Consider the following 14328-nt stretch of genomic DNA (forward strand, 5'->3'; position numbering starts at 1 on the left):
GCTGATTGGAAGATAACCCGCCTTACGTTGCAGTTTGCCATTCACTGCACATGACACCTAAGCCAGCATCACAAAGTGTGCAGACCCACATCAATCTGGATTGTTTTCAAAGCAGTGTTCCATAAAGATGACGGAGAGAAAGCGAGATCAGAGATCTACCAGCCCAGTGTGCCCGACTTTGTGGCTTTTATCAACCAGCCTGCGGTTCCGAACTCCAGAAGGTTGCAGGGTCAGGATTTACTGACCCGGAGGCCGCTTTTGTGCTCTCTACACAGCACTGATCCTCACTTCCTTTCCAGCTACATGCGTTGGCCTATAGGCTTACCTTTCATGCCCTACTCCCCTTTTCTGTGTCTGCTGTAAATAGGCTTACAATGTTACAGATGTCTGTGAGAGGGAACACAAAGAGCTAAGGGGAAGCACAGAGAGTGGCTCTATGCTACAGTCAGGCAAGGAGAACAGGTGGAAAGAGTGTCATCTGGATGCAGAAGATGATCCGATTTCCCAAGGAAAAGCTAAGGTGCTATACGCAAGACCGCTTGAAGTTCGCGCAACACTCTGGGTAAGTTAAGTGTAAGAGTAAACAAGCAAAAGTATGCCTAAAGTATGAACTGTAAACTGCAAATCAAGCTGTCAGGACGTTAAAGCAGCCGCGAGCAGGGTGAATGAGGGCGTTCCGTGCGGTTCTTACTGTGTGGGCTCACTGGCTGGCAGGGACAATGAGCCATACTGTTTGACCTGCCCCAGTCTGTCTCACTGCCAGCTTTACGGACATTCAAAAAGACCCACGCTCACTCTCCAGGATTCAAAGCCTGGAATGAAAACTCAATCCAAAAGCTGAGCCCTTCAGATCAGCATCTAAGGCTCCGACTTCATCTTTGGCAACACTGCCAGGGTGGACCCTTTGACCTGTGGAGATAGGCACAAGCCCCTCGCAAAAAAAATGAAAAGACATTCCTGTACATCTGCAACCGTCCATAGTCTAGATGCATAGGACCAAATCTTCAGGTGGGTACCTGAGCCTGGTCGACCAAATGCGTCACCATAGATTCTTATGCAGATTTCCTGAGGTATCAGTAAGTCACTGTGCTTTCCCAAAGGAAATCAGTGTTGGGTAGCAACAGCCAGTGCTGCTTTGCATTCCCACTGAAGCGCCTTCTTTGGATGGGATTATTTAAAGCCAATCACTTCCTCCAGTTAACAAGTCCACAGAGTAAAATCACTTAACCCACTGCGAACCTATAAAGTTTAGTGAGTTGCTCTTACTAAACTACATGAGAAGCAGATTTTCTTTAAGAGAATCACTTTTCTAATGTACGTTTCCTCCACAATTGTTGGCAACCCCGCTCACCTTGAGTCCAACTTTCAATGTGACCACATGTTTTCGATAGGGAAAAAAATTCCCACAATTGGTCCACACAAGGAATAATTGTGAGTTCTTTAACTGCCTAGCCCAAGTAATTGGGACCCTTTTCTTGCTTGTACTTTATACATCTTATATTCAACTGGAACAACAATTGATTTTCTCATTTGACACTTTATAAGGTGGTAGTAAACATAGAGAGGAATATTTGTACAAATGTTAGTCTCTAGATTTTCCAGAGTTCTAGTTTCTCTCTTATAATCTGTTTCCCTCAGCTCAAAGGAGAGAAAGACTAAATGATGAGCTACTTTCTGTGTTTTTACTTGTTCGTATTTCAGCATTGAGGATGAAATGCTCCCTAACAAGGCTTCTAGAGTTGGAAGGCCAAAATGCCAATGGTCAGATGTTTGGTACAGCATTTTAAATGGAATCTGCTAACTAGTACTGACAACATCTCATTTATGAAGTAAATGTAGCCGTACTAATGTTCAGATTTGTTAGGACAAATCATTTTAGTACACAGATTCAATGCTTTTAGAGGTATTTGGTGCAGATTTGAGCCTTTCTAATCACATTTACAGTCCCACCCTTGGAGAAGTATGCAAATCATCTGCGATGCCATGCTGCTGTTTCATCCTCACTCGCCTACACATTCCTACCGGAGCGAAACCACGTAAATTAACTTTGGAAACCCACAGCTGAGCACTGAAATGCTACAGTAAATGATGCAGGAAACACAGTATGACATTTTATTTCCAAGAAAAGAGCAGGCGGTCCTGTGACTCAAGTTCACTTGGATGTCAATTAACGGCTCATTAAACCTGCAAGCAAAGGAGTGTGCGCTGGTTTGCAAAATGTGCTGGGTGTCCTGGCTTTTCTTTTATAGTTGTTTGTACAGATCATAACCAGCAGTGTTTGTCTGTATAAACCATGTGCACCACTGATCTTAACTTATTAGGACTGAATTTGAGGAGGCTTTTTGTGTCTTGTTGTAGGATTGTGTCGGTGAAAACAAATACGAAATAACAGCTTTTTATTCCTTTAATCAAACTAATTTATCAGTCTGGACCTTGCTGATATTGTTTATCCAACCTAAAACTAAATTTGCATATTCACTGAACAACTGAAGCCAAGAGCATTTTCTGATTTAATTACAGCAATTTCACTATTAGTTTGAACTTATCTTGTCCATATAGGAGTTTCAACTTTCCTAAAAGTGCATGCCAGGCATAAATGTGTTTCTACACCTCTAAAACATATGGGCTCATGAATTGGAACCATACAAAATGTTTAGGTGCCATGCGTGCGTATGTGTGGGAGGGAAATAGAGGCGTGGGGATCTGCGCGTTTCAGCCAATTGGCGCGCAGCACCACAAATGTGTTTTCTGGACGCCTTAACTCCGTGCCAGAGCTGCGCATCACTCTCCCCCCGTGGTGCGCCCCTCACTCAACCTCTCTCCGGCTCTGCGCATCGTCATGCACCGAGATACTTCGTTCCTGAGCTCCTCCATGACTTGAGTTGTGATTTTTATTATCTTTTCTTCTTTTTCTTTTTTTTGCCCTTTTTTTCCCCTATTTGCCTGGATGCGTCAATAGTTGTGATTTCTACACTTTGATTTACGGATTACTGCGCCTGAGTTGTTTACGTCTTTGGAGGTGAGTGTTTGTTGTATGAGGTCTTGTGAAATTTAGCGGTCGTTTTTTTTATGCTTTCTTTTTTTAAAACTGTCTTTGCCATTGGTTGACTTTAGTTTGAAAATGCATGTTGAAAAATCTTGCAGGGGAAGGCTGCAGTTTATATTATCTACCAGTAATACTTTCAACGTAAATGTGAGCGTAAAGGTGCACTAAATGTAGGGTTCCATGTGAGTTTCCAGATGTGTGGACTCAGCTGTTGCTTGTCACTCAGGTGAGCTCGTTTCAGCCCCTCCATTCCCCCAACCCCACATACACCCACCCCTCTTTTTTTATATTCTTGCCGGTGTGTTTTGAACTCTTGAGAGACCCCATCGGTGTTGACAGACCGCATTCCAAAATCCACAGAAACTCTACGAGCCACATCTCTGCAACCGCGCCGTCCACAAAGTCCACAAACCCCTCTTCCTCCTCTCCACGCTACGATTTCAAATATTTTACGATCAGACTACCGAAAAATCGATTGTTTATTATTATTATTATTAATTTTTTTAATTGCATTAATTTATTAGTATCTATTTTTTACTTGTTGTGTGTGATGTCAAAAGAAAAAGGAGTTTAGATTAACTTCTCTCTTTCAAAAGAAAGAGTCCAGTGGTGGCACCTAGTGGTGGCAAATATGCTGTACCGATGTTTGGTGCTTTCCGTGTTGTAGAAATATTCCCAACATTTTTTGCTCTGTAAATAGAAAAATATTTAAAGCGCAGCAACACTTTGTATGTGGCATGCAACCTGCCTTGTAGTTAGCAGATCTGGAGGTGTTTCCCCCACCCCCCGCTGTGGGAGGCAGGCTTTGCTGGGGGTATCCACTCTCTGCAATGCTAAGCCTTTGTTAATGAGTATGTATCCCTGTCCCTTCTCTGTGTGTGGCACCGGCTCTAAGTGCACGTGGATCCAGGTGTCCATTACGTTTAATGCTCGTGTGCGTGCACGCATGTGTCCTTTTTCCTCCTGTGTATCTGCACTCCTGTCGCTGCTTGTGTGTTTATGCATGTGCGATAGAAATAGGTGCTTGGACTCACGAGTTAAGCTGCTGTTAATTGGTTAGCCATTTGGACCACAGGGGAGACTGGAGTCAGGATGAAGTCATAGGGATGTTTGGCATGATCACTGCCTACTAAGGGATATATAGACTGATTGTTGCTGATATAGATTCCCAAAAGACTCGTAACACTCCCATGCATAATTGAATCTTTTGGTAATTGAAACATTTTTGTTGTCTAACAATGCAGCGGTTAGCTAGATTAATGTCCCTGTGGAAGGGAAGACAGGAACTTAAAAACTGGATGCAAAAGTAATGGAATAATAACTTTCAATGTAAATGTTTTATGCACTACCAAATACTGTTAAAAATGATTTAGTGCGAAATATCTTGTGGCTGTTGTGTCTAGTCTGTGACTAAGCAGTGGTTGGTCAATTTCAACCCCAACCAAAATGTGCAGCGACAATAGGGTGTCTAAGTCCAAGTTTGAAGTATTTTTTTGTTGAAATAGTTCAAAAGGAAGTCGTCCTCTATCTGCTGCTATTTGTGCAACAAATTGTACTCTAGATAAACTATAGCAAATAAACATTACTGAGAGTTTATCCCAATGTTGTCACCACACACTAAGCCTCAAAATCAAGAATTCCACACTAAAATATTCAACACATTACAATTTATGTGGCACACCAATGCCGTCTGTTTTTTTCCACATCACTTCTTGCTAGCTGCAGCATCCCAGTATGTGGTTTTCAACACCATACATCCCAGGCAACTGTTTCTGGTGAACCAGAAAGTTGCTCCTTGCCTGTCTGATGCCCAAACAATCCAAGTTTTATATACAATTTCAACATCCGAGAGGCTGCGATACTGTTTCAAAGGTTCGTTGAAGAGCTTTGAGAAGATTTGGAGTCATTTAGCCACTCATGAAATTACTTTATAGAAGTAGTTAAATATTAACAGATTGATTATTAGTGCTTCCCAGTCTTGCCAAGAAAGTTAAGAATGATTTCCAAAAATCAGCACAATTCGTTTTCTTAATGTGGGAAGTTTAGCCCAAGACCTTTTATTGGTTTAACAAATAGTAAGATGGATGAAAAGTTGAACGTTTCGTAGGAAGGAAGGGAGAAGGATGTGATGCAGATCTTGTTGAGAGGACCCTCGAGAGTCGTAGCTGTAGCTGGAGAAGTGCTTAGACTTTTGAAGGCCGCATTGAAATTTTATGACAGAACTGCTTGTGTTGTGTTTGTGGACAGTTTTCAACTGGCAAACTTGTATTACAGGAGCTTCACCAACAGCTCTCCTCTTTTTTCTTTCCTGTGAAACCCAAAAAGTCACAGAGGAAATCCAGCTTGAAGATTGTTTTGATATTGTTGGACACTCTCCTGGAAAACCTTTTTTTTTTTTTTTTTGCTCAGCGACCAAGCATGCCTGAATTAGTGCAATAAGGTCTTGTGGAAAAACACATTGTCTGATCACAAATATAACGCCGAAGACTTCGATATGGACAGTGATTCTGCCTAGAACTGCAGAAATTAAGTCAGAAAAAAAAATTTAAATTGATTTTTCTCTGTTCCTACTGTGACTTCAAGAACATTCTGTTCCCTAGAATTTGGCTTTTTGAGCAAAATTGCATCAGGATAAAAAAAAAAAAAAACACTAATAAGAACCATGAGCTCAGATTGGAAGCTTGAGTGAATTTATGTGTGTTAAAGTAGAAAAAGAGAAACACAAGAGACTTCCCTTTAATAGAAAGTCTGCACTGTTCTGTACAGAGTATACCATGTGTGCGTACAAGACAGTTTATTCTGTCATACTGCAAAACAATCAAGTCCATAAACCATTCTAAACCTTCACTTCCACCTTCTATCCAGCACAAACTCATGTACACACACAGCTTCGCAAACAACTCAACACAAGTCAGTGCAAAGGGCCAAAAATTAAGGGGCCAATAGAGGAAAAATAGTGAAGCAATCTCATCGTGTCATAAATACGATGAGATTGCTCGATTTATGACATAAGGTAATTAGTTCTAAAAGTGTTCAAGCTAAAAATAAGTAGGTGCTTTTCAGGTAAATGCAAATGCAAATACATACTCTACGTTCATAGAGTTTGTAGAGAGACGATATTTTCGGCATTCGCTTTGAAGGAAGTTGCCGCATTGTTAACTAGTGTATCACTTCGACACGCTCAATTTGACCCTTACGCGCTCGTCCAGGCAGTCGGGGATCTTGCTGCGGTACGTCGTATTTATAGGCCACTAACCGTTATGAGAGTCTCACGTTTCCACAAATCCGAAACAATATAGCCGTCCTACACAATTTAGATGTAAAATGCACTTTTCCAAACTCGACTTTCTGGAGCACACTGTCCTTTAGTTAATTTTAAAAGCGTAAAATAGTAAAGTTCATGACAACATTTGGGTGATATTTTGCTGCAGTTGGTTAGGAGGGAAAGACTCAACATAAGGTCAGGTAGGGATTAAAATCTGGAAATACAAATGTTTCCACACTCTTATTGCCTTGCTCACACTTATGAGAATGCACAAGATCTCTCATGTATATAACATAACCTACAGGCCTAATTTGAAAACCAAACAGAGAAAAATCTTTGAAGTGCAACACTGATTGTTAAAGTTACAATAATATCTATACAATTTACTGTGCTATACATATTTATATAGAAATGCTCAATAAACAACTAGTATAATTACTAATCATTACTTAATTACCACTAACCACTTTATGCGTGTCAGGCATCAGTCTTGGTCATGGATTTTCATGTGTGTGGGAGGGCTTGGTCAGTAGTCCTTGGTGTACAAACACTTAGTGTAATCTTTGTGCTCATTGAGTGGTTTCAGACCAAACCCTTCAGGCCGCATTGGCTCCAGAAACCTAGTATTATGGTTAGTTTGTGGGTTGGAAAAGTAATCCAAGGCTTAGCAGACTAGGAGACACTGAGTAATGGAGTCCGAGGAAGAGTTACGCTAAATTCTGTGTCAGAACTTGCAGCGGAGTTGAAATGAAGTTGCCCGCAGCGCTTTCTGGAGCAACACAAAAAACGGCGACGCAGTGCGGAGAAGGGCTGCCGACTTGTGCCTGCGAGTGAGAGTTGATACGGCACCACCTTAATTACCTATGCACACAACTCTATTTGATGATGATTAAAGCCACCCTCACACGTCTGCTCACACCGCCAGCAAACACGGAGACATTAAAGGCAACGATCATTAGATGATGATAATTAAAATACTTTAAAGTTCAAGTACAAGTAAAAGGTATAGATGGAAGTAGAGCGTCGCATAGGAAGGCAAAACTGCTTCGAAGAAAACACGTAATTATTTCTTATCAAATGACCACCCTGGGGGGGAAAACCTCAAATGATAGCTTTCTGTTTTGTTTTTGATTGGGGACAAAGATAAAACGGTCCCCAGAGCGGATTCTGGTTTGATGAGTTTTACTTCCAGACATACAACATTGCTCTTGTGGTGGGAAAACTGTAATTTGTTTATTCTTTCACTTGTTTTCTTGATCATGCTTTGAGTTTGAGGTTTTTCAATGTGAGCTTCCCAATGAGAACCACTGCTCTGCCATAATTATTCTCTTGAACGTGTCCACATTTTGTCAGAGTGGAACCATAAACCTCTGTGCAGGTTATTGGGATTTAGAGTGGCAGAAAACCCTCGTAGTGTATGAATACATCGGACATGATTCCAATTTAGAACAAAGTACGAACTTTCATGGGTTGGCATTGTCCAATCTAAGATCAGGTCTATATCCACTCTACTTTTACAAAGCTCTGTATCTCAGCGTGTTTGACAGACCAGATTTAAATGGAGTGCAGTAGTCGATTAAACATCATCACGAAGAAAAGTTGCCTTTTGCAAGAAAGCCGTAATTGAGCCAAAATACAAGAGATGTGCTTGTTATTATAGGATTAAAACATGACTCAGCTTCTGCCTCTTCTTAAATTTGTTTCATGTGTTAGACATTTTCCTCTTGAGGCAAGGACAGACCCTTTAAGTGACTGTCTCAAGTCAGTTCTAATAAAGGACAGTTTGTTGCTTCCTCTCTTCGTTTTACCATTTTATTTTGTTTTAATAAGTGCTTCAATTGTTAGTCGGGACAAAATAACATCATGAATTGTGAATTTTGCTCTTTAAACATTAGAAACATGTTTTCGAAGATCTTTAAGTACTTGTGAGAAATGCAAAGTGGAACCTGTTTATCATTACATCGGGTGGTTGTGTCTCTCCAGTCGTTCCCTGCCTGTCACAGTTTCTCCACATCTCGTTACATCATCCCAGAGGAATAGTGGGTCTTTAATTCATTCTAAGAGGAAATGGCTCCCTCGAATCTGATGCCACCCGGAGTCAGGAAATGGACAAGAGTGATAAATGCAGCATAATGAGGGTGGAGAAAATTACAGGATTTTCACAAAATTTGCTGAAAGCTACACATTTTTCCTTCACTTGTCCAGAAGGGAGCTTAGCTTTTTTTTTTTTTTCTTTCTTTAAAACATTGGCTCAAGCTACAGTAGTAGTCTTTCCATTGCCAGAAGGTAACAACACAGTAAATGTTTCAGTTTTCAATGCAGTGCTGAAACCAACAACTTTTAAAGTGACGCAATACAAAATCAAACTTGAAATCAACTTAGTTGTATTAAAACAAATGATTATGTACGGTTTACTTAGTCCTCTACTGTCAATGCATGTTTGAAATATTCCCAAGGTAGGTGCGAATTCAAGTAAGATTAGGAATTATGTCTCTTGGCATTTGGCTCCTTTTCATACCCAGAAAATTTGGAGTCTGAAAAAAATCGAAAACCTCGGTGACATGTAGCGCTTTTCAGGCACGATCCATATTCAAACGCTGAAAGAACTACCTCTGGCTGAAGTCTTAGAGCTCAACTTTTCCCATTAGTATTAATGTCGAGAAATTGTGTATGTAATACACTGATACAGTCTGGTCCTTTTATTTTGACTGCCACACTTGCTTCTGACCTGAAACTCATTTGTTTTGCCTTACTTCTTTCTGCTTCATAGATCTCAGCAAAAACTTTGACATACCTCATCAATTATTAATGCTTAGCAGCAGGCAATGGTGATAATAGACAACAATAATATTAATAAGAAATGTTTCGGTGAACACAGTTCATAATGTTCCTATAATTTTTACAAGCTCTCTGCTGCCCCCAAGTGATAAAAAATATTGCTAAGATTCCTTCATTTACGAGAGAAAGTAGTCATATTCAATAAAATAGGAAATGAGGCTTGTTTATCAGATTTGAAGGACTTTTTGAAAACAACCCTCTGTATTAAACATAGTTTTTATTAAGCCCACATTTCTGTGCTATTTTTTTTAGTTGTCTGATGCAATAATCCAATTTTAAATCTTATGTTTTCATTTGCTGTAAGTGGAAAATCATAATTAAGGCTTTCAATAATATTGCAATTAATTGAATATGTCTGTACTTCTGTGCACAACATCTTTATCTTACAGAGATATCTTCACTATAGCTATGTTTTGCTACCCTTTACCTCTCTAATTAATTCAACTGTCATAAGTTTATTTCTGCAGCCCCAATTAACAAAAATGACATATAAGAGAAAGATAAACTGCTCCGTTTTATATCCAAATCAGTCTACATTTTAAATTCTGCACCTTGCTAACTCCTAAAAACATATTTCAGATAGAAGAATAGAATAAAAAAAAGTTTGGGACTTTCCAGTTACATTTTGTAAAACCTAAGAAACAGTAATTTGACTATTATCTGCGCTTCACTGCTGTTAGACGCTAACGTTTAATTCAACTTTCGTTTTGTTTGTTGTGGAAAGGTGATTAAAATGGCCGCTTGCATTAATGAGTTGGTATATAAATGTCTTAGGTGTTTACACAAATGATCTCCAAACCCCAACAGTAAAGTAGGAGCTGAGGGGAATCATTATCTCCAACCAGCCACCCATGAAATAACAACATGTGGGGCCCTGTTTGTGTGTGTGTAGTGCTGATCTACATTTGTGGGCCGGCATGTGTTTTTTGTTTATTCTATAATTTGCATGTGTGTATTTTAGTGTTTTGGGGTGTCCTCTTTAAAGAATACCCGCTGTATTCCACAAGTTAACAAAAATGCAGACTGATGGGTTACATCTTGAACTAAAATGTGCTTTTCGGCCCGCCGGGAGTCTCTGATTTGCACATCGTTGCAACAATGCTCAGACTTTGCTCTGAACTTGGTTGAAACCCTATCGTTTGGTTCAGAGGGGCACAAATATGTTGTATATCCCTCTTATACTACTTCCTTCCCCTAGTTGTTTCCCATCTGTTGCAGATTAGTTTCAGTGTGTTTAGAGAGAAAAGCCTGTCGCCGAGCAGGACTGATAGTAAACTCACAAGTCAGAACTGTCAGGTAGGTCCGAATTAACAGACGCCAGCTGAGGATATGGCAATCGGAGAGGTTGGGGGCACGAGGAGGAGGGGGCGCTGCAGGAACGAGACGGACAGAGAGAGAGAAGGGGAGTCTGAAATTACACGGCGAGACCACCAAACGGTTTCTTCTGTTTACCCACTAAGCTGGCCCATTACTCGAGGGCCAGTGTGGAATGCCAACGCCGATTGCCTGGCCAGATTTAAGGGCAGAGGACAAACACCCTACAAGACATGCTACGTCGGCTCTTATGACGGGGTTTATTTAAGCATCACAAGATGTCAGTGTGCTCAAAGCAGTTGTCCTATTGCACATAGCTTTGATCACCCTTTTGGCATTTAAATTTTAAATGTTTACTACACCATGCAGCTGCTTTACTCTCACCTTCTAAAATGTCTTTCAGTCTAAGGTGGAAAAAAAAAAGTGTTTAAGAAAAGGTTTGTGGTTTCACACACATCTTTCTCTGACACTACGGCATATTTAGAATTGTGCAAGCACATGTTGTCCCAACTTTAGCAATGAGAGTGACAAAGTGCCTCGGGGCTGCAAACTTGGTCCGACCTGTCGTCTTTCCCAGCCCTGTTTCTAATGTTAAATCATGGGAAAAAATATATAATAAAAAATAGGGTGTCGGTTGGGTAATACACAAATGTGTAGGTGTGTGTGTGCATGTAAGTGATGTGTTTGTCTGTTCTGGTTGAGTGATGTACCATCCCTCTGGGGTCCTATTATTAAGGCTATGTGTACACAACCCCCCAAACCATGGCCAATATCTATCTCGATCCCTCTGTCAGAGGGGAATTCACACACTTACACCGATGTACAAACAGCTTTTCCCTGAAAATGTGATGCAATGATACTTCTTGATTTGCCTGACATATCATATTAAATGTTCTTGTTGTTTTTCATGCAGTCAGTTTCTCATGATAGCAAATTGCACGGATCCGCATTGAGTGGCACAATTCATTAAAGGTCCTGTTTGTGTTGGCCAAATAATGACGTTGCGTAAATCACTCGAGCTGATGCTCACAGCGGTAGAGGGACTAAACGTAGCAACAATTTATCACTCCTAGATAAATCAGAGTGATAATGTTGGCCAGCAAAAACAAAAACATGCTGAATTTTGACAGGTGCACGTAAAGTCGGCCATTTCTCTTTATCTGTCAAGACGAACAAGATAAGTTAGTTTCTTATCTTTTGTCGTCATCTCTTAGTTTCAAAAGCATGAAGTCATGGCAAGTTTCTTTTGTGATTCTTACCAAGCAGCTCATGTGAAATATTTCCCAATAGTCTCATTACTTTAAGTGATGTCAGTGGAAGACGTTACACCAACCAAGATGTGGGCTGTATGATGCTAATTTGTTGGGCTAGTTTCCACATAACATTTCTAAAGAACTGGGTTTACTTTCCTTGTAAATAGCAACACCTGCATTTGTGGAAATAAAGTCTTGCCAATTATTTTGGTTTGAAGTCCTTTTATCGAAATGCTAGAGAAAGCGTCCAACAGACCAGATTTTTGTCCATCTCCAAGTAGCATAATGTGGCGTCATGCATCCTGATCACCCAACTGCAGTGGCACACTGTTGGTCAGCTGGCTAATTTTAAAAAAAAAATATTTTATGACATGGAAAGCAATTTTAGCCTCCCTTTTAATGTAAAACGATTTTAAAACTGAAGTAGCCAATCATGGCTATCAGAGCTAATAGCTCAACTACCAGTTAGTCTTAAAAGCAGCATAACAAAAGGAGTGATCTGATCAATAAGACCTTGAAAACCACCAACATAATGATGGGTATTGATCAATCAATCAATCAATCAAATTTTATTTGTACAGCACATTTCAGCAGCAAGGCATTTCAAAGTGCTTTACATCATTACAAACACAGAAACACATTGCAACATAGAATCAACAATCAAAACACAACATTCAGTCAGGTTCCATCAATAAATTTGTAATTGATTACGTTTCAAATACAATCCTAAACAGGTGGGTTTTTAGTCCTTTGATACTTTGGTTTCCGCACCATCGCTCTCCATGTCTTGTTTTTTTTTTTTTATGACTGGAAATATCTTCAATCAGCTAAGCTTATTCTTTATGTAAGTTGGGAAATAGTGCAGCCGCCTTCTTTCACTCAACTGACTGACACCGACTGGCCAACACACCACAAAAACTAATTTTCCTTTTTAAAGGAACATTATGGCGTAGCATTTTCGTCATTCTGAAACCAGAACTTGTTACAATTTGAAATACACATAGATTAAAGCAATTGGACCGTGTCAGCTCCAGTCTGTTCTATTGTATGCAACTTCTTTTTAGGTTGAAGCAGGCAACATGATTTCAAAATGCTTGAATCTCTACACCCCCCCACACACAATTAGATACACACACAGACACACAGCCACACCCCTTTCAAAGCAAAGGGTAAATGACCCTATGGCTTTTATTAAAGAAGGAATGCATCACTTAAAATGCTCAAATTAGAGTTGGATAGGAGGCACAAGACTGCCGGCCCCCACATGCCTATGTATTTCTCTAATGTTTTATTTGTTCTGTTTAGCCTATAGGTTTCTCTTTATTTTGCTCGTTATTAGACAAAGTCTTCAGCTCAGGTATTGCTTGCCAAAATTCAAAGTGAAAAAGTGAAAAGGTATGGGTATAACTGATCTAAAGGCTGATTAACAATACTGCATTCTTTCAGTGCACGTGCATGCCGTACCAATGCCAGTTCTGAAAATTATCAATACATGTATTCTGTCGCCCCTTCACAATAACTACAGCAACCGTTTTGATTTTGTCAGCCATTATTTCTCTGAAAACTGATATCCATCCAAGGCAATAAAGAACATCATCTTCCAAAAGGTGGCTTTATTCGCTGAATTTCTTACCACTATTGCGGTTTCAAAAGAAGTTCAATGCAAAGTTTTAAAACCTAATTCCTGCCTGTGCTTCCTTCGCAGTTGACGATTTCCTGCATTTTATAGTTCTTTTATTGCCACTTCTGTCATCCTGGAGGTGTGCAGCTAACACCCTGCCGTGGTTAACAAATCACGGCAGAAAGTTTTACAACTCGAAAGTTAAACTCCACTTGGAGAATGAGTGTCAACGAATATTAACACTGACCCGACGGGACGAACTACAAAGAAGCTCCGCAGACCTGATACGGCTGTGGAAAAAGGCAAGTTGAGCCGGTGGGCCTTGTTAGGAAGAACTGAAGGTCTACTTTCCTGGCGTGAAAGGCCGCCGAGAGGCGTCTGTCAGCATGGAAAAGTATGAATGGGTTGAAAAAAGAAAAGAAAAAAGAAACGGAATCAAAGTGGATGTGAATTGAGACGTTGCTCTGAGGGTTTTATGTGAATTCCATCTGTGTAAGCTGCTTGTCAGCCACAGAGGACATAGCTTGGGTAAAGGAAGCTTGAATACACTTCAATTGTCAGATAAAAACTCTTCCTTATAGAGATGTATGTTTATTTTCATTGTGTCAGTGACAACGCCGTGTTAATCTCACTTCCTTGCTATTAGAATCCTGGCTGGGTCTATATCGCACATATTTGTGACTTCGACAAAGTGCGACCACTTCAGTCACTTTTAATTGTGCGGAGCTGTTTGCACAGTCCCGCATACATCATTGTGTCTTCGGACGTCGTGCGTACTTAGCTTCTGGAACGGTCTCTGCTCTGTTTGAGTTTGGCTTTTATGACAAACTACCCCGCAACACGTTGAGATATGCGACTGTCCTGGCTGATCTCCGTTTTGAACAACCAAACAAATCTCTCCGATGTCTTCTTTAAACGATCGAGTAAATCTCTCCTGACAGATTCCAGGTGTGAATATCTGGTTGAATGTAAAAGCAGAGTACAATAGAAG

General features: G+C 40.2%; 1 protein-coding gene across 1 annotated transcript in view; it reads left to right on the plus strand.

The window, feature by feature from the left end:
- The first annotated feature begins 2768 nt into the window (after nt 1-2768).
- Nucleotides 2769-14328, plus strand: part of prickle1b (prickle homolog 1b) — a 30167-nt gene continuing 18607 nt past the window's right edge. Inside the window, exon 1 of the mRNA XM_032589131.1 lies at nt 2769-3019. The gene's annotated coding sequence lies outside the window, so the exon portion shown is untranslated. The remainder of the gene's footprint in view (nt 3020-14328) is intronic.

Source organism: Xiphophorus hellerii, chromosome 17, assembly GCF_003331165.1.
Source record: "Xiphophorus hellerii strain 12219 chromosome 17, Xiphophorus_hellerii-4.1, whole genome shotgun sequence".
Classification (NCBI taxonomy): Eukaryota; Metazoa; Chordata; class Actinopteri; order Cyprinodontiformes; family Poeciliidae; genus Xiphophorus; species Xiphophorus hellerii.